Source organism: Bos indicus, chromosome X (genome assembly GCF_029378745.1).
Source record: "Bos indicus isolate NIAB-ARS_2022 breed Sahiwal x Tharparkar chromosome X, NIAB-ARS_B.indTharparkar_mat_pri_1.0, whole genome shotgun sequence".
Taxonomy (NCBI): Eukaryota; Metazoa; Chordata; class Mammalia; order Artiodactyla; family Bovidae; genus Bos; species Bos indicus.
The window spans coordinates 48,112,629-48,132,579 of NC_091789.1; the positions used below are offsets into that span (position 1 = coordinate 48,112,629).

At 35.4% G+C, this 19,951-nt stretch overlaps 1 protein-coding gene and 1 pseudogene across 3 annotated transcripts in view; one reads left to right on the top strand and one right to left on the bottom strand.

Moving 5' to 3' along the window:
* Window positions 1-19,951, top strand: part of DIAPH2 (diaphanous related formin 2) — a 984,078-nt gene that overhangs the window by 464,126 nt on the left and 500,001 nt on the right. The window lies entirely within an intron of this gene.
* On the bottom strand, window positions 10,027-10,847 carry LOC109555163 (large ribosomal subunit protein uL30 pseudogene; annotated as a pseudogene).

A 19,951-nucleotide genomic window follows, 5' to 3' on the forward strand; every position in this document is an offset into this window, starting at 1 on the left:
CCATATGAGCCCACTTCGATTGAAGCCCATTGTTTATCCCTTCACCCTGGAAGAAACTGCTTTTCTGAACCTTGGTCTCATCCTCCCATGCTTTTCTTTATACTTTTATTACATAGGAATGTATATCCCTAAAACATATATGCTTAGCTTTGACCTTTCTGAAAATTTTGAATGAGTAGAATCATTCTACATACATGTTCTATTATTAGCTTTTATAACTTTTTGAGACATCCCTTTTGATGTATGTAACTATTTTTTTTTTCATTTTTTTCATGATATTGTTTTCCATAGTATGAATATTGCATGATTCATTTCCCCATTATCCTTTCAGGGAATGTTTGGATTATTCCTCAGTTCAATTCAGCCACTCAGTCGTGTCTTACTCTTTGTGACCCCGTGGACTGTAGCACGCTAGGCCTCCCTGTCCACCACCAACTCCCGGAGTCCACCCAAACCCATGTCCATTGAGTCAGTGATGCCATCCAACCATCTCATCCTCTGTCATCCCCTTCTCCTCCTGCCTTCAGTCTTTCCCAGCATCAGGGTCTGATTGAAACTCTAAAGTGTTGGAACTCCAGCTTCAGCATCAGTCCTTCCAGTGAATATTCAGGACTGATTTACTTTAGGACTGACTGAGCTGATCTCCTTGTAGTCCAAGGGACTCTCAAGAGTCTTCTCCAACACCACAGTTCAAAAGCATCAATTCTTCAGTGCTCAGCTTTCTTTATGGTCCAACTCTCACATCCGTACATGACTGCTGGAAGTACCATAGCAGTCTGGAAGTACCATATGCTGGAAGTACCATACCATAGAAGTACCAAGTAATGTCTCTGCTTTTTAATATGCTGTCTAGGTTGGTCATAGTTTTCCTTCCAAGGAGCAAGTGTCTTTTAATTTCATGGCTGCAGTCACCATCTGCAGTGATTTTGGAGCCCAAGAAAATAAAGTCTCTCATTGTTTCCCATCTATTTGCCAGGAAGTGATTCAATTGCATGTCATAATCTTAGTTTTTTTAATGTTGGGTTTTAAGCCAGCTGTTTCACTCTAATCTTTCATTTTCATAAAGAGGCTCTTCAGTTCCTCTTCATTTTCTGCCATAACGGTGTTATCATCTGCATATCTGAGGTTATTGATATATATTGAAAAGGAAAGCTATACCCATCTGAATGCAGAGTTCCAAAGAATAGCAAGGGAGAGAAAGCCTTCCTAAGTGACAATGCAAAGAAATACAAGCTGATTCTAGAGTCTTATAATTACTGAATTATGGTATGTGTACTTCTTCTGCTTTACCAAATAATGCCAAATTAATTTGTGGAATGCTTATATTAATTTATACTACTAAAGCGGTATGAGAGTTCTCATTACTTTAAATGAGTAATTCTCATACTTAGTTGTGTATTAATAGCATTTAGGGAAACTTAAGAAAATACCATTGCCTTGACCCCCTACCCCCAGACCAACTCAGTGATAATTTGGGAAGATGGGACCCAGGTATCATTTTCTCTTAGCTTTATTGAGATAAAATTGTATACCAAAAACTGTACTCATTTAGTGTTTATACTTTAATCAGTTTGGACATATTCATATACCCATGATACCATCACTACATCAAAGTAATAAACACATTCTTTATCTCCAAAAGTTTCCTTGTGTCCATTTAAGTTTTTGTTTTTGTGGTATGAACATATAATATGAAATCTACCCTCAGCAAATTTTAAGGTGCACAATACCATGTTGTAGATCTCTAGAACTTACTCATCTTGTAAAACTTAACTTTATAACCATTTAACAACCCCTCATTTCCCCCTCCTCTCATCCCTGACTATCATGATTCTATTTTATACGTCTATAATATAATTTGCCTATTTTATATACTTCATTTAAATAGAGTGGTGCAGTGTTTGTCCTTCTGTGACTAACTTATTTCAGGTAACATAATGTATTCTACCTCCACCTATCTTGTCATAAATGGTAGGCTTTCTTTATTTTTAAGGCTATATAATATTCTAGTATTGTGTACACATGTGTGTGTATATATATAGTATTTATGTACATACGTGTATTCATATATATATTATATATAATATATATATATATATCACTTTCTTATCCATTTATTTGTCAGTAGACAATTGAGTTTTTTCCACATCTTGGGTATTGTGAATAATGCTGCAATTACCATGGGTGTGCAGGTATCTCCTCAAGATCCTTATTTCAGTTCTTTTGGATATATACAGAGAAGTGAGATTGCTGGATCATTTGCTAATTCATTTTTTTTTTAATTTTATTTTATTTTTAAACTTTACATAATTGTATTAGTTTTGCCAAATATCAAAATGAATCCATCACAGGTATACATGTGCTCCTTGCATATTCTTTCCCATAGTGACTGCAGTGTTTTATATTTTTACCAACAGCATACAAAGTTTATAGTTTTCCCCAACCCTTACCAACACTTATTATTTATTTATTTTTTTTTTTGTAATAGCCATTCTAGCAGGTATGAAAGTGAAAGTCACTCAGTCATGTCTGACTGTTTGCGACCCCATGGACTATACAGTCCATGGAATTCTCCAGGTCAGAATACTGGAGTGGGTTCTAGTATTACCGTTCCCTTCTCCATGGGATCTTCCCAACCGAGGGATCAAACCGAGGTTTCCACATTGCAGGTAGATTCTTTACCAGCTGGGCCACCAGAGAAGCTTGGTTTTGATTTGCATTTCCCTGACCAACCTAGATAGCATATTCAAAAGCAGAGACATTACTTTGCCAAGAAAGGTTCGTCTAGTCAGGGCTGATGGATGTGAGTCTCAGTGAACTCCGGGAGTTGGTGATGGACAGGGAGGCCTGGCGTGCTGCTGTTCATGGGGTCACAGAGAGTTGGACACGACTGAGCGACTGGTCTGATCTGATCTGATGATTAGTAACATTGAACACCTTTTAATGTACATGTTGGCTATTTCTATGTCTTTGGAGAAATGTCTTAAGTCCTCTGTCCAATTTTTAAACAGGATTATTTGGTTTCTTGCTAATGTATTGTAGGAGTTATTAGTATATTTTGGAAATTAACTTTATCAGATCTATGGTTTGTGAGTATTTTCTCCTATTCTTTGGTTACCTGTTCTAGTGGTTATTTTCTTTGCTGTTCAGAGAAATTCTTTAGTTTGATGTAGTCCCATTTTGTTTCTCTTTACTTTTGTTGTCTTTGCTTTTTGTGTCATGTTCTTGAATCACTGCCAAGACCAAAATGATTCAACTATCTCTCTATGTTTTCATCTCTTATGTTTAAGTGTTTAATCTATTTTAAATTTGATTTTTCTGTAAAGTGTGAAATAGAAGTCCCAATTTCTTTCATTGTTGTTATTGTTTGATGAATACCCACTTTTTCTAGAACCAGTTGGTAAATAGACTGTAGTTTTCCCATCATGTATTTTTGAACCCTTGTCAAAGATCTGTTACATGGATTTATTTATGGGTTCTCAGTTGTTTCCTGTATGTCTGTCTTTATCTCAACACCATGCTTCTTTGGCTACTAAAGCTTTGTGATATATTTTAAAAATCAAGAAATGAGATTATTCTAGCTTTATTCATTTTTCTCAAGATTGCTTTGGCCATTCTGAGTGCACCATTTTTTTTTTAAATCTTCCAAGGTTATTTTTATGTGAAGATGGTATTGAAAGCCAATGTCTTACACTCCAAATCATGTAGAAATTTTGTATGTTTTTCCAGGGAGATATGAATAAAGAATCTCATTTTTTGCATTGAAATCTTTTTCTTGAGTATAAATGAATTGAAGCCCCCTTGACACCATTGGTGGGCCAATTGTGGGCCATTTGTGTTTCATCTGCTTTAAAATGCTTCATTTAGTCTTTTGTCCATGTTGGAATACTTTGGTGTTGCTTTCTTTTTTGTTTTGTCTGATTTCTTGATACATTTGGAATATTAGTTTTCTATTGCTTGCATATTTCAAATAGTTCCCAATTTTCCTGTCTTTTTCCCCCTTTTTTTTCATGGTATCTTTTCTGGAACATTTCTTGCTAATTGTAATGTACATTAATTCATCATTCTTTTAGTCTTTGTGCTTTTATGTCTGATGTAAGAAATTCCTTTCTTATCTAAGGTCATGCAGTTATTATTCTTATATTTGCCTCTAAATGTTTTAAAAAGATTGTCATTTACCTTAAATCTTTAGTCTACCTGGAATTGATTTCTGTGTATACTGTAAAGAACAGAATTTCATATTTTTACATGTGAATAACACTTGTGCCAGCATTATTTATTAAATAATAGGGGAAGTCAATCACATTTTCTTTTTCCAAGAATCTATTGATGATTCTTCATTCCACCGCATAAATTTTATAATCAGCATGTCAGACTCCAGCAACAGCACAAATTTTGTTTGGGTATTTTATTGGAATTACTTAAACTTTGGGGACAAATTTGTGTATATTGAGATCCATATAATACATGATTCTTCCTATTCTGAATGTGGCATGTGTATCTGTTTACTTATTCATTACTTTCAACATCCTTTTTCCACACTCTCCTAAATTATCTGTTGTTACTTCTTATTTTGATTAGTTTTAAAAGTTAACAAGGTAGACATTGTTTTGCTGACTTACAGAGGTTTGCTTAGATTTACTCACATATTTCACTGTCATGAATACCTTCCTTCTTCAATGAAAGAACTTCCTCCTGGGATCATTTTACTTCTTGCCGAAGCACATCTTTTTAAAGTACCTTTAGTGAGATTCTGGACATAGTAAAAATTCTATTTGCTTGAAATTGTATTTATTTCATCTTTGTTATTAAAAGATATATTCAATGAGTATGTAATTGTAGCTTGCAAAAATTTCTTTCTTATCTATATGAACAAATTATTTCACCATATTTTGGCTTTGGTTTTGTTAAGCAACCTGTAGTTTAAATTGACATTCCTTGGAGGTAACCTGCCTGTTCTATTCTTCTATCTTTTTTGGTTTTTGGTATTTTATAGTTTTATTAAGATGTGTCTAGGTGTGGATTTTTTCATCCTTATGTTTATCTTGATTGATTGGCTTCTTGAATTTAAAATTTGTTCTGCTCCATCAATTCTGGAAAATTTTTTAGCAATTTACATTTAGAATATTATCCTTCTCCCATGCTATCTATTCCTGCCTACTGTTAACTCCAATTGCTTATTTTGAACATTCACACTCTCTTTTGGGTTTTTTTTTTTTTTTTTTTTGATTGTTTACTTTTACATCTCTTTTGTATTTTGTCTTTATGTACTGTAATCTAGAGCATTTCTTTCAGGTTTATCTTTCAGTTTACTAATTCTTTTGTGATTTGTACCTAATCATCTGTTTTTCCTCTCCAGTAAGCTTTCTAATGTCACTTATTGTATTTCTTATATCTAGAAGTTCTTTGTTTATTGAATATTCTTACATCTTTAAGGTCTGCATCTTTATAGGTCTAATTCTATTGTTTTTGCTCACTCTTGCTAATGTTTGTTTACTTCTTTCTGTATCATCTGTATTTTTATTGTGAACTAATGACTTCCTTGGTGGCACTAGTGGTAAAGGAACCACCTGCCAATGCAGGAGACATAAGAGACCAGATTTGATCCTTGTATGAAGAAGATCCCCTGGAGAAGGGAATGGCAACCCACTCCAGTATTCTTGCCTGGAGAATCCCATGGACAGAGGAGCCTGGAGGGCTACAGTTCATGGGATTGCAAAGAGTCGGACAAGAACTGAAGCTACTTAGCATGCAATGATTGCTGAGCCTTTTTGGAAATGTTTTGAAACTGAAGTATAAAGATACTTTTCTTCCTGGAAATTTGCATGAATGACTGCCCATTATATGGGAACACTGCCAAAATGCAATCACTTTAAATTCTCAACGTGTTTCTTAATAACTAGGTATTTTAAATTCTGACTAAAACCTGCATGGGCCTGGCTTGTGGTTAGAGGTTTACAGGGAGACACTGGTTACTCCTACAGGTGTCCACAGTCAAGGAGAAAACAGACAAGACCCTGTGCTCTTTTTCTCTGTGGGTTGGCCTTCTTTGTTTTGTTCGTTTGTTTTGTTTTTCTTTAAGTCCTTCACTGGAGAGATTATCTCTTGGGGTTTTAGATGTACATCAGAACCAACTTTGCCTATACCTTCTGAAAGCTCTAGGCTTTGTGTACCATCCTATGTTTGAGGACCATTAAAGTTAAAAACTTTAGAACACTGGAAACTGGTGGGTTTTCCTGGGGCAGAGTTGGCTTTCAGTGTTTGGTTATATCTCTGGATTAATGCTTTCCTTTAGTTTGATTTCTTTGAGCAGAGGTGGGGGGTGGATATTGTAAATTGCTTGACAGCTTATGTTTTCATATGAAGTTATTTTTAAGAATTTTATGCATTCTATAAATTGACAGTCCCTAGACAATTTGACTACCCAATTGACTAGGGTAACTAGCTAGAAACAGAAGTCTTTTCTAAAATATCTCAATGACTCTTTTATTTGAAAGTTGGAAGACCTGCCACTGTATTCGAATCAGTATGTTTTAAGTTCCACAGATGCCAAATATTGTTTCTCCTTAGTTAAAACAAAAACATGTTGTCAGCTTGGAAAGGGTACTTGATGTGTCAAAAAATGTCCAGGATAGTAGATGCTTCACATGGATTTTCTGTTTCTTTAACCAAAGGTACAACTTAGATATAACTATCTAACTAAGGTATAACTAAAAAGAGAAGCGAAAAGCAAAGGAGAAAAGGAAAGATATACTCATTTGAATGCAGAGTTCCAAAGAATAGCAAGGAGAGATAAGAAAGCCTTCCTCAGTGATCAGTGCCAAGAAATATAGGAAAACAATAGAATGGGAAAGACTAGAGATATCTTCAAGAAAATTAGAGATACCAAAGGGACATTTCATGCAAAGATGAGCACAATAAAGGGCACAAATGGTATGGACCTAACAGAAGCAGAAGATATTAAGAAGAGGTGGCAAGAATACACAGAAGAACTGTACAAAAAAGATTTTCATGACCAAGATAATCATGATGGTGTGATCACTCACCTAGAGTCAGACATCCTGGAATGTGAATTCCAGTGGGCCTTAGAAAGCATCACTACGAACAAAGCTACTGGAGGTGACGGAATTCCAGTTGAGCTGTTTCACATCCTGAAAGATGAGGCTGTGAAAGTGCTACACTCAATATGCCAGCAAATTTGGAAAACTCAGCAGTGGCCACAGGACTGGAAAAGGTCAGTTTTCATTCCAATCCGAAAGAAAGGCAATGATAAAGAATGCTTAAACTACTGCACAATTGCACTCATCTCACACTCTAGTAAAGTAATGCTCAAAATTCTCCAAGCCAGGCTTCAGCAATACGTGAACCATGAACTTCCAGATGTTCAAGCTGGTTTTAGAAAAGGCAGAGGAACCAGAGATCAAATCGCTGACATCAGCTGGATCATGGAAAAAGCAAGAGAGTTCCCGAGAAGCATCTATTTCTGCTTTATTGGCTATACCAAAACCTTTGACTGTGTGGATCACAATAAACTGTTGAAAATTCTGAAAGAGATGGGAGTACCAGACCATCTGACCTGCCTCTTGAGAAACCTGTATGCAGGTCAGGAAGCAACAGTTAGAACTGGACATGGAACAACAGACTGGTACCAAATAGGAAAGGAGTACATCAAGGCTGTATATTGTCTCCCTGCTTATTTAACTTATATGCAGACTACATTATGAGAAACACTGGGCTGGAAGAAGCACAAGCGGGAATCAAGATTGCTGGGAGAAATATCAATAACCTCAGATATGCAGATGACACTACACTTATGGCAGAAAGTGAAGAACTAAAGAGCCTCTTGATGGAAGTGAAAGAGGAGAGTGAAAAAGTTGCCTTAAAGCCCAACATTCAGAAAACTAAGATCATAGCATCCGGTCCCATCACTTCATGGGAAATAGATGGGGAAACAGTGGAAACAGTGGCTGACTTTATTTTTGGGGCCTCCACAATCACTGCAGATGGTGATTGCAGCCATAAAATTAAAAAACGCTTACTCCTTGGAAGTAAATTTATGACCAACCTAGACAGCATATTAAAAAGGAGAGACATTACTTTGTCAACAAAGATCTGTCTGGTCAAGGCTATGGTTTTTCCAGTAATCATGTATGCATGTGAGAGTTGGTCTTTAAAGAAAGATGAGCACCAAAGATTTGATGCTTTTATACTGTGGTGCTGGAGAAGGCTCTTGAGAGTCCCTTGGACTGCAAGGAGATCCAACCAGTCCTTCCTAAAGGAAATCAGTCCTGGGTGTTCACTGCAATGACTGTTGTTGAGGCTGAAAGTCCAATAGTTTGGCCACCTGACGTGAATATCTGACTCATTTGAAAAGACCCTGATGCTGGGAAAGATTGAGGGCAGGAGGAGAAGGGGATGACAGAGGATGAGATAGTTCATGGCGTCATCGACTCAATGGACATGATTTTGCATAAACTCTGGGAGTTGGTGGTGGACAGGGAGGCCTGGCTTGCTATGGTTCATGAGTCGCAAAGAGTCGGACACAACTGAGCAACTGAAGTCATTGAACTGAACTAAGGTATATCCAAATGCTTCAACATTTGTTTTGCATATGAAAAACGGGAAGTAAATACTTAACAGTAGCCAGTCAAGTATGTTTCTATTACAACTGTTTTGAACTAATTGGAATGATTTACAGTATTACAATGATTTTGGAAAAAGAAGCCACCTCATGTTTGTGTATGATTCTTTCTAAACAGTGAAGTGTTTCTGCCTTTAGATTTGCATAGGAGTTGTGGCATTCTGATGTGGCACATTTCATTGAACAGTATGGCCATTCTCTAGTACACTCAGTTTTCATAGTCTGCACTAACTTGCATTGTTCCATATGCCTAAACAAAAATCATGGCTGAAAAACACTGAGTTCTTAATGCAAAATGATTGAATATTGTATTAGCATACACCTGTATACGTGAATGAAATTTCTAGATTGTCCTTTGGGATATTCAACTAAAGTACGTTGCACGGTTATCATTTCAAGAACTGTAAGATGTTAGTAGCCTTCTAACTTCAAACCTATCCAACATAGGTGTCTTGGCTATTGGGGTAGGATTCTGCTTTTGAAACATTTATATGTAATATTTTATAGCAGTGCATCCTTGTATTTGTTTGTCATGGCCATGATGAAGTGATACCTAATGAAAGCAGAGTGTACCTAAATAACATACTATACTCCTGACACCTATTTTAAGTAATATAAATCTTCTGTTATATACCTGAGAATATCAGTTTGTATCCTTATTGTGAAAAAGATATTTTGTGTTTAATTTGAAATATGTTAATTCAACATACATTATAGTTATATGTATATAACTGGATGTGTACTATACTTAGGCAGACTATAGTACATTTAGACAAGGCCATATCCACCTCATATGCTATTTAATATTCATAATGAGTCATTCATTCTGTATATTCTCTACATTTTTTAAATTCTTAATGTCACCTTTAAGGTTTAATATGATTTTCAAGTTTGCTTTTGAGTATAGAGTGGAACATAAACAAAATAGAAGATAATTAGCATCAAAGGAATGAATACTTTTAGTAATTATCTTTCAGATTAATTGTAAATAATGCAAGTCATTTTAGAAAGCAATACATTTCTGTAAATAGGATCATGACATTAGTAGTGGGAGTTGAAATTTTTATGTACAAAGTATTCACAATTTTTCTTTCTATAATTATAGAAGTTGTAAATATATCTACAATCTCTATTAATCTAATACAGAATGAGAACACTTTGATGAATTTAATTGAACTGAAATTAGGAAAGTTTAGATACACATGATTTCTATGGCCCAGATTTTTGGCTGCAGAATGTAAAATAAGGGTTGAATTCCAAAGAGATTTTGACAGATTATGAGACTGACGTGCTGCCTACTGCGCTAAGAGGGCAGATGAGATTTTGACAGAAAGAATCATCAGAACTTGTGAAAAAGTGAAACGGAAAGTGTTAGTCACTCAGTCTTTTTTTTTTTTTTTTTTTCAATTTGTTTCGATTGTTTATTAACCAGATTACAATAATAATCCTGGTAGATACCTTAGTTCATCCTTCTAATAAGCCTGTTGATCTGGTCTTCCCTGTTGCCAGCATCTCCATCTTCTACAAAATGGGTGGTCTTTTTCTTCATTCCACCTCGTGGAGAAGACAATTTAAAGGGCCACAGGAAGTTGTTTGCTTCTTTGAAACGTTTTCCAACGGTATAGATCTCATGAATCAGATCCTCCATGCAGATGATTCCATATTTCCCAAGAGATCGAGCAATCAATGCGTTGTCTGTCAGGGCAATTCGCTTTTTGTTGATTTTGCCATAACCACGCTTGTAAATCAATTCATTTACAGACTTCAGATTTGGGTACCCCCATGCAATGTATGGCTCCACAATTCTCAGCATGTTAATTGATGCCTTGTTGAGCTTCACAAAGGTGCCGTTGAATATCTGCCGGAGGCGAAGGAGCTGCAGCACCTTTCGAAACTTTGGGCTCACACCGTTGATACCTCTGATCCTGATGACAAACGCCAATTTGGGTTCCGCGGGTACATAGAAGTTACCGGCTTTTCGTGCCATCCTAGCCATTCGAATTTCAGTTCTGTACATCTGCCTGTATTCCTTGTGGTAATGCTTAGCTTTTTCATAGATAAGCTTCCTCCTTGCCTTTCGAAGCATCTTTTGGGCAAACCTCTTTCTCAGTCGCTTGATCTTAAGCACTGCGAAATTCTTCCGCTTTTTCTTAAGGGTTTCTGGCACAGCAGGAACCTTTTTTTTCTTCCCTTCTGCACCCTCCATGGTTCCAGCCGGGAAAGAACTAGTCACTCAGTCTTGTCCAACTCTTTGCGACCCCATGGACTGGAGCCTGCCAGGCTCCTTTGTCCAGGGAATTCTCCAGAATTCTCAAGAATATTGGAGTGGGCTTCCATTCTCTTCTCTAGGGTGTCTTCCCCACCCAGGGATAGAACTCTGGTCTCCTGCATTGCAGGCAGATTCTTTACCATCTAAGCCACCAAGGAAGCCCTCAGAACTTGTAACTGAGTGACAAACTCCAGTTCGAAAGCTTAGAGGATGGAGAGGATGCCAGTCCTATTGGCAGAATGGGGCCTTTAGGAGAAGCTGATAAGGTAAGGGATCAGAGTGAAGATAAATTCTCCTTTAGATTTGTTGAATTTGCAGTAATGATGGTGCATGGAAGTAGGACACTTAGGAATTGGCAGGAATGCTGAGGGCTGGAGCTGTTCATTTGGTGATATTAGTGCTGAGGTGATATTGAGAAGTATGCCTACTCTGGTCAAGTTGAAGATCAAATTGGTAGGAAACATGTAAAAGACTGCCTCTTTGTAAGATGTAATTGTCATACTCCAAGGTCATGAATTTTCTCACCATGTTTTCAATTCTTGTCTTTAATCAACTAACATTTTTTGAAAGGAGTACTTCCACAAGGAGGTTTAGAAAACCTCTCCCTGAGTGTTTTAGACCATTTAGTTAGCATTTTAACATATCTTAACAGATGCTTATAGTCTGTTTTAAGAGTTACAGAAATGATAGGAATTCCAAACCAAAAGAGGGAATTGCAGCATGACCTCTTGACAAGAAATGCATTTTGGGTCAAATGCAACACAAATGACTGTCAGTCATATGTTGATTATGGTCTCACTGTGTAGGCAGGAGTATACACAGTCCTGATCTGTCATTTTCACGAGGGCAGAATCTAGTGGTTAACGTGGTGGCAATCACAGAATCGGCAGCTAGTATATACTAGCTGAATGGATGGATGAAATACAAAATAAATATAGATCCAGGCCTAGCATCAAAGTGTGTGCCTTTTAAGTCAAAGCGAAGAACTAGAACACATGAATATGATTTCAGAACATTAAAATACACACATACAATTTAAGACATGCCACGAGAAAGTGTTGCACAACATATAGTAAGTTATAGTAGTTTATGGATTGAGCTTTTGACCAGGCAAAATAGGAGGAAGTTTCCATTAAGATCACAGAGATTTATCCAAGACTTACCCATTTCTTCTCTGAATTTTTTACAAAATAAAATATTGACAACATAAGTTAAAATAATACTGATATATGTGTGTGTGTGTATATATATATATATATGTGTGTGTGTGTGTGTGTGTTTGTCTCCTATATATAAATAGAATTCTGTGTATACATATGCACTTAATGGTAGAATTTTAAAAGAATAAACAATATATTTAAAAAAAAAAGAAATATTGGCCCCAATCCATTTACATAGGGAATGATAGGACTTAATCACAATGAACCTAACTCGACTTCCCTACTACTAAAATGACTTAATGAGATATAAGACAAAAAATAAAGGTTATGTTTTGGAAAGCAGGAAAGGGCATTATGGTTCAGTACCTTCACTTAACTAACCTTTAAGTGTGCAATTAACATTTAAAAGAAATAAAGTTTTGAAAGAATTCTAGAGTCATTGCAAAAATGTAAAAAAGGAGTTAAAAGCCAATGGTTTTTAGGAGAAATCCCTTTAGATAACTGTGACAGTCATCAGAAAGTGAATTTGTGATGTGTAAAAAGAGGAAGAAAAATCTGCTCGTTTGATGACAGAGTAACTGCTTTCCCCTTTGTTGTTTTCTTTGTGAACTTCAGCTCATTGACATTTTCTAAGATGAAATTTTCATAGTGACCTAGAATTGATCTTTTAAACACAAATCTTAGACTGTTTGAAAGAAGATTCTCAGTAGTAAGTAGGAGCAGCGGGACAGAAAAATAGAAGGGTTGAAACTTTACAGGATATTTGCCTATTAATTCACAATTTGTCAGAATATAAGTTGTCTTTAAAAATTTATAATTTCTAGCCTCTGCTATTACAAACAGCTTTCCCCTTTCAGTATAGGGGGTGTCTGAACTCTTCTTTGCAATTTATTTATAGATCTTAAGTAGCCATAGTATCAACATGGCAACTAAACAAAAGCTATTTACAGTTGTTTAATTGGGCAATATGACATTTAAACACTAGCCCAATCCACATCTGTTCACCTGTGGTTTGCTTCCTCTTGCCCCTAGCTGCTGTTGCAAGACCTTAACTTTTCAAAAACTATCTCCATTAGATGTTTCTATGGCTCTCAAGGAATAGCTTCCAGATCTTATGAACTAATTTGTCAGCTTTCATGTAGCTGCTGTGGGTGATTTTCCTCATTTCCTATTTTGATCCCTTTCCTTGGCACCATTGTGAGTGGGAAGAGGAGAGGAGTTTCCCATGGGGCATAGCTGCTATGTACTGAAGCCCTCTCCATGCCAAGGGTGTGGAGTGTCCTATGGCAAGATACAGAAACATGTTTTACTTTCTTTGTCTCCCTCCCCCCCCCCTTTTTTTTTAACATGCTTGATTTTCGGAATAACCAAGCACTCAGACATATGAGGGGATAGGTAGGCCAGGCCTGGAGACATATCCAAGAAGCAACTATTGCACTCACAATCACTTTGATCCTTTCCAAAATGCAAGCTTTCCTACTGGGCCTAGCCTGATTGCATAATACACGCTTCTCTTCCTTTAGGTAGGACAGGGGCTTCCCCAGTGGCTCAGCAGTAAAGAATCTGCCTGCATTGCAGGAGACGCAGGTTCAATTTCTGGATCCGGAAGATCACATGGAGTAGGAAATGGCAACCCACTCCAGCATTCTTGCCTGGAAAATTCCCCGGACAGAGGAGCCTGACATGCTACAGTCCATAGAGTCGTAAAGAGTTGAACATGACTGAAGCGACTTAGCATGGATCTTCCACGAGGCCTAAAAATATGGACTTCCAACTGACTCCAAGGACTGTCCACATTATTCTTAAACTGTGCATTGAACATTTTTCTCTCTTGACATTCTTTTAAAGATAAGTGAAGGAGCATAGAGGCAAATGAGTATTGCTATCTCTCCTCTTTCTTCTAACCCTCCTTCCTCTTCTATTCAGGACTTGAGGGACATGAAAACATTGTTAATGTCTGATCTTATGCTCCATTTTTTAGTATTTATGGAAAAATACTGAAGTGTCTTCAGGTATTGGCTATGATGGCCACTTGAAACATGGTTTCTAGATGTAGTAGGTTCATTAAGCAAGAAGTCCTATAACGTAGGCTGTATCTACCACACATTGAGAGGGTTTTATTCTAAACATTATTTGTAAATCGAATGTACTAAACACTGGCAGCTGTATCAGCTTATAACTCAGTCTGAAGACCGTATCCAGAATCAGAATACATGTAAGCCCATTGAATGTGTTAATTATTTCATATAGCTGAACAGAGAAAGAAAAGAAATGTCACCTGCCAGGGAGCCTGCAGTGTAAAGATGACTTAACAGGTTATCTGCAGCTGGAAGAGAAGCAAAATAACAAGTTTCACATTCAGAGCTAAAATCCTATTATAGGCTTGATTCATTCTATAATAGTTATTTTCACAGGTAAAACTTAAAATTGAGATGGAGAGTTGAAAATATGCAGAGATGATATTTTTAATAATGGTAACAACATTTTTAATCTTTCTAATTGAATTTCCCTGTAGGGAAAATTATAAAAGTTACCATTCTGATTCTTTGTTTTCCTTAATAACATACTTCACAAAAAATCCTATTAACAGAGAAAACATTTTGAAAAACAATTTATATACATCAGAAATATTCTAGAAAAGTAGAAATAACACCTTGATATTTACTTACCTTTCCATTCTATTAAAAAAATATTAATGAGACGTAGTAGTTGGGCTTAATTTCATTTGATGTTTATATTGCTATATCAATATTGATTTTTCTTTTAGGTCAAATGACATGATATTGTAAATCTTTGGACTAATCAGTACACAGCGGGTGCCATTGCAGGCATAGAGCTTAGTGGAAATGCAAAATTAGTGGGATGAGAGTAAAGATAAATAGAGACCAAAGAGGACTTAAAAGTAGATTGAGATACAGCTGTTTTCCATGGGACATATAAGGTTATATATTGCCTACTCTTTTTTTTTTTTTAATTTGGAAACAGTTATAATATACAGTGTAATATCTAACCCTTTTTTAAATATACAGTTTACCTGGTGTTAAGTATATTTAAATTGTGGTTCAATCGTCACCACTATTTCCAGAAATTTTTCATTATCCCACACAGAAATTCTATCCTTTTAAGCAGTAACTTCCCATTGCCCTCTGCCCCCAGCTCCTGGTAACCTCTTTTCTATTGTGTCTAAGAATCTATTCTAGATCAGTGGGTTCATACAGTGTTTGTCTTTTTTTGTCTATCTTATTTCACTAACCCTAAAATTCTCAAGATTCATCAGTGTTTTAGCGTGGATCAAAACCTCCTTTTTCTAGTGAATAATATTTTGTTGTATGTATATATCATATTTATCAATATATCCGTTGATGGAAAAGTAGGTTGTTTCTGCCTTCTCACTATTGAATAACAGTGGTAGCATTGTGTACACATAACTGTTTGAGATGCTGTTTTCAGTTCTTTTTGTTACATAATCAAGATGGAATTGTGGGATCATACGGTTAATTCCGTTTTTAATTTCTAAGAAACCACCAAGCTGTTTTCCACAGTGCTGATGCCATTTTACATTCTAACCAGCAATGCGTAAGGGTTCCTATTTTAATACATCCTTACCAACAGTTTTTATTTCCCACTTTTTGGACAGTAGCCTTTCTAGTGGGCATTGTAAAAATGGTATCTCATTATAGGTGCTTAAAAAAATGCTATTGTAAATGGAATTGTTTTCTTAATTTCCTTTCAGATTATAGTGCACAGAAATACAACTGATTTTTGCATGCTGACTAAGTGTCCTGAAACTTTGCTGAATTCATTTATTAGCTCTTTCAGGTTTTTTTTGTTGGATTATTTAGTGTTTTCTTCATATAAAATCATCATCTGTAAAGAGAGACAATTGTTTTTAATTTTCTAATTTGAATGCCTTTTATTTCTCTTTCTTATCTAATTGCTCTGGTTAGTACTATAATGCATAGATGTGTTGTAAGCATTCATCCTTGCCTTGTTCCTGTTCTTAACAGATATAATTTCAGTCTTTTATCATTGAGTATATTATCTGTGACATCTTTTTATATTGTCTTTATCATTTTGTGAAAGTTTGCTTTTATTCCTCGTTTAAAGAGCATTTTTTTCCTCACAAATATGTGTTGGGTTTTATCAAATGCTTTTAATGTATTAGTTGAAATGATTATGTGAGATGTTTTCCCTGTATTCTATTAATGTGGCATATTACATTGGTTTATTTTATTTTTTTTGGACAAAGAGAAATAAACACTATTTTTAAACATTCTACAAAATAGGATGTTTACTCATTGGATGATATAAATCTGCATTACTGAGGTTTCACATCACAAAAGAATTAGAGACCACGCAATTTTAGCTTAGCGAGATTCCTTCTTATGCTTTTTTTCTGTATTTGTTAGGTTGAATGAGTTTAAGTGGCAAAGAAAAAAAGTGCAAAAACTTTGCATAATTTTCCTACTCAAAATATAATTAAGTCACAATAATTAAAGTTTTGGCTTGCTTGTTTTTTTGTAATATATATATATATATTATTGAAGTTTAGTTCACTTACAATGTTTCAGGTGCACAGCAAATTGATTCAGTTATCCAAATACACATATATTATTTTTGAAATTATTTTCTATCATAGGTTATTGCAAGACATTGACTATTGTTCCCTATGCTATACAATAAACCTTTGTTGCTTGTTGTATTTCTATTTTTTAATTAGAAGTCTAGCATTCTATTCATACTAAGTCAAAGTAGAATCAAAATGTCATAATTTTTTTAGTTAGGCAAAAAATCATAAGTTTTCTAAAATATATATATTATACATAGTTTATATACATATACAAAAGCTTTTCTACTTACACTTGATCTTTAAGGCTTGAAAAAGAACATCATAAAAAAGAGAGAGATGGATAAATTGGAGAACATAAACTAAGTGAAATGGGAGCACTGAATATAAAATAGAAAAAGTGAAACAAACTAGATAAAAGTAAAAGATCATCATATTTTTATATGTTGAATCACCCCTACATTCCAACTATTATTTTAGATCTGTATATTTCTTTCTTCAACTCTGTCAGTTTTACTTCATGTATTTTGGGTCTCGGTTCTTTTATAGGAATATGTTCATAACAATTATATCTTCTTGATGGGTTGAAACTTTTATTAATATATAATATCCTTGTCTCTTGTGACCTTTTATGATTTGAAGTGACAATTTTAATTTGACAATAATATCGATACCTCACTTTTTTTTTTGGCTACTATATACATGCCATATTTTTTCCCATTCTTTTGCTTTCAATCACTTTGTATATTTTTATTGAAAGCATGTAGACTGCATATAGTAGTATGTTTGTTTATTTATTTGCTTGTTTTATTGAGGTATAATTGATACATAATTTTGTTTACTGCCCTTTAATTTCTGCTTGTAGGGCCTCCTTTAGTATTTGGGGACAGAACAGTCTTGCTAGTGATAAATTATCTTTTCTTGTTGCTGTTGTTGTTATTGTTAATTTGGAAATGTCTTAGTTTTTCATTCTTCAGGATGGTTTTTGTGGGTATAAAATTCTTTTTGATAGTCTTTTATTTCAGCACTTATTTTATCCCACTACCTTTTGACTCCAGTGGGAGAAATCATATAATAATCCTATTACTGCTAAGTCACTTAAGTCGTGTCCGACTCTGTTCGACCCCGTAGACGGCAGCCCAGGCTCCTCCATCCATGGGATTTTCCAGGCAAGAGTACTGGAGTGAGGTGCCATTGCCTTCTGTGAATAATCCTATTAAGGATTCCTTAAATGTGACAATTCACTTCTCTTGCTGCTTTAAAAATTATCATTTTCTACATTTGACACTTTGATTAGAAAGTGTCTCATAGTTCTTTGATGTCCTGCTTGGAGTTAATGAGCTTCTTGGGTGTGTGTATTTACGTATTTCATCAGATTTGGAAAGTTTTCAATCATTATTTATTCGGATATTTTTTTCTTCCCTTTCTCTTTTGGGAATCCTGTGATATACATGTTGGTATGCTTGGTGTCCCACAGATCCCTCATGCTTTGTTTATTTTTCTTCATTCTTTTATCTTTTTGTTCCTTCAACCTAATAATATCAGTTTCTTTACCTTCACATTCATTGATCATTTCCTCTGCCTGCCCATATCTAATCGTATAATAAATTTTAAATTTCAGTTATTGATACTTTTCACTTTCAGAATTTCTGTTGGATTCCTTTTTGTAATTTCTATGTCTTTCTTATTCTATTCATAATATTATTTTCCTTTAGTTATTTGTCCATAGTTTACTTTAGCTCATTGATCATCTTTAAAACAGTTTATTTAATATTTTTGATTTATAACTTTAAATTCTGAACTTCTTCGGGAATCATTTCTGTCAAATTCTTTTTTCGCTGCATCGGCAATGCTTTATTGTTTCTTCTCATGCTTTGTAATATTTTTGTTGAGAACTGGAGATTTGAATATATTATAACTTTGGGAATCTAATTATGTCACTCCTTAAAGACAGCTGATTTTTGTTTTCTGAGGATGGTTTTCCTTGTGTGTGGTCACTCTAGTTTGGGTTTCAATATCTCTTCAGTCAGCCAGTGATCTGACAATGCATGCTACGTCACTTCAGTCACTTCTGACTCTTTGTGACCCCATGGACTGTAGCCCGTCAGCCTCCTCTGTCCATGCAGATTCTTCAGGCAAGAATACTGGAGTGGGTTGCCATGCCCTCCTCCTAGGGGACCTTTCTAACCCAGGGATCGTGGCAGGAGGTTCTTTACCATTAGTGCCACCTAGGTCTGACAAAGATTTCCTTAGTTGTTTGGTTCCAAAAGGCATTAGAGGTGTTTCTGCCTGTTTAAATCTTCTAATAGATGCCATTAGGGAAAGCTGCTGCAACCAGAGACTGTTGAAACCAAGGCGAGTATCTGCCAAACCAACCAGAATGCACATCTCTGAATTCTGGAGAACGGGATCCCCATTGCTCCCCCTGGCATCAGCCATTCCCTTTTGCAACTTAGGCATTATCCTCACGGTGACAGGAATGGCGATCCACTCAGTATTCTTGCCTGGGAATCCCATGGACAGAGGAGCCTGATGCGCTACAGTCCATAGGGTCTCAAAGAGTCAGGCACAACTGAGTGACTAACACACATACACATTGTGTGTGTGTGTATATGTGTGCACTTGTTTGTGTGTTTGTGTGTGTATATATATTTAAGTTGTTCTGAAAGATAGTTTTTAAGTGAACTATCTGAAAGATATCGGAAAGGTGGTTTTAACAGTTTTGTCTGAAAGATAGTTTTAAATAGGGTTGCACACTTGTCCCTCAGACTCAGTGTTGGACTATGATGTGGCCAACTTTGAGGTGGTAAAGTTGAAACAGCTGGGAAAATGATGTGTTGATTGTAGGGGCAAAAGCTCGGCTTCTTTCTTTGATAATTGTTTGAGGAATTGGAAATCACATAGAAGAACAGAATAGAAAAAAATACAGATATTATAAATAATTGGAGATTATTTTTATAGGCTTGATGTGGTTTGTAAGATTGAAAATGATTCCAAATTTTGCCAATATTGAAGAGTATAGTTGATGATTATTGTTAGTGCACATGAGTAAATTCTACATAGTATTTTTCTGTTTTTTTTTTTAATAGATTGACTAAGTATCATGACAGGAAATAAATCTTAAAATTATGGTATGTGTTTAAGACCTAGAAACATAGTCAATTTTGTAATGTTATTTATTGTCATATGATTTTTTAATTTCACATTTATATACTATAGTGCAGAGAAACCAAACACTTCTATATATTTATTCACATTAAATTGTAGCTGTTTTTTGGTTAAGTTTTTGGGGAGAAGGGGAAGATACACTGGTA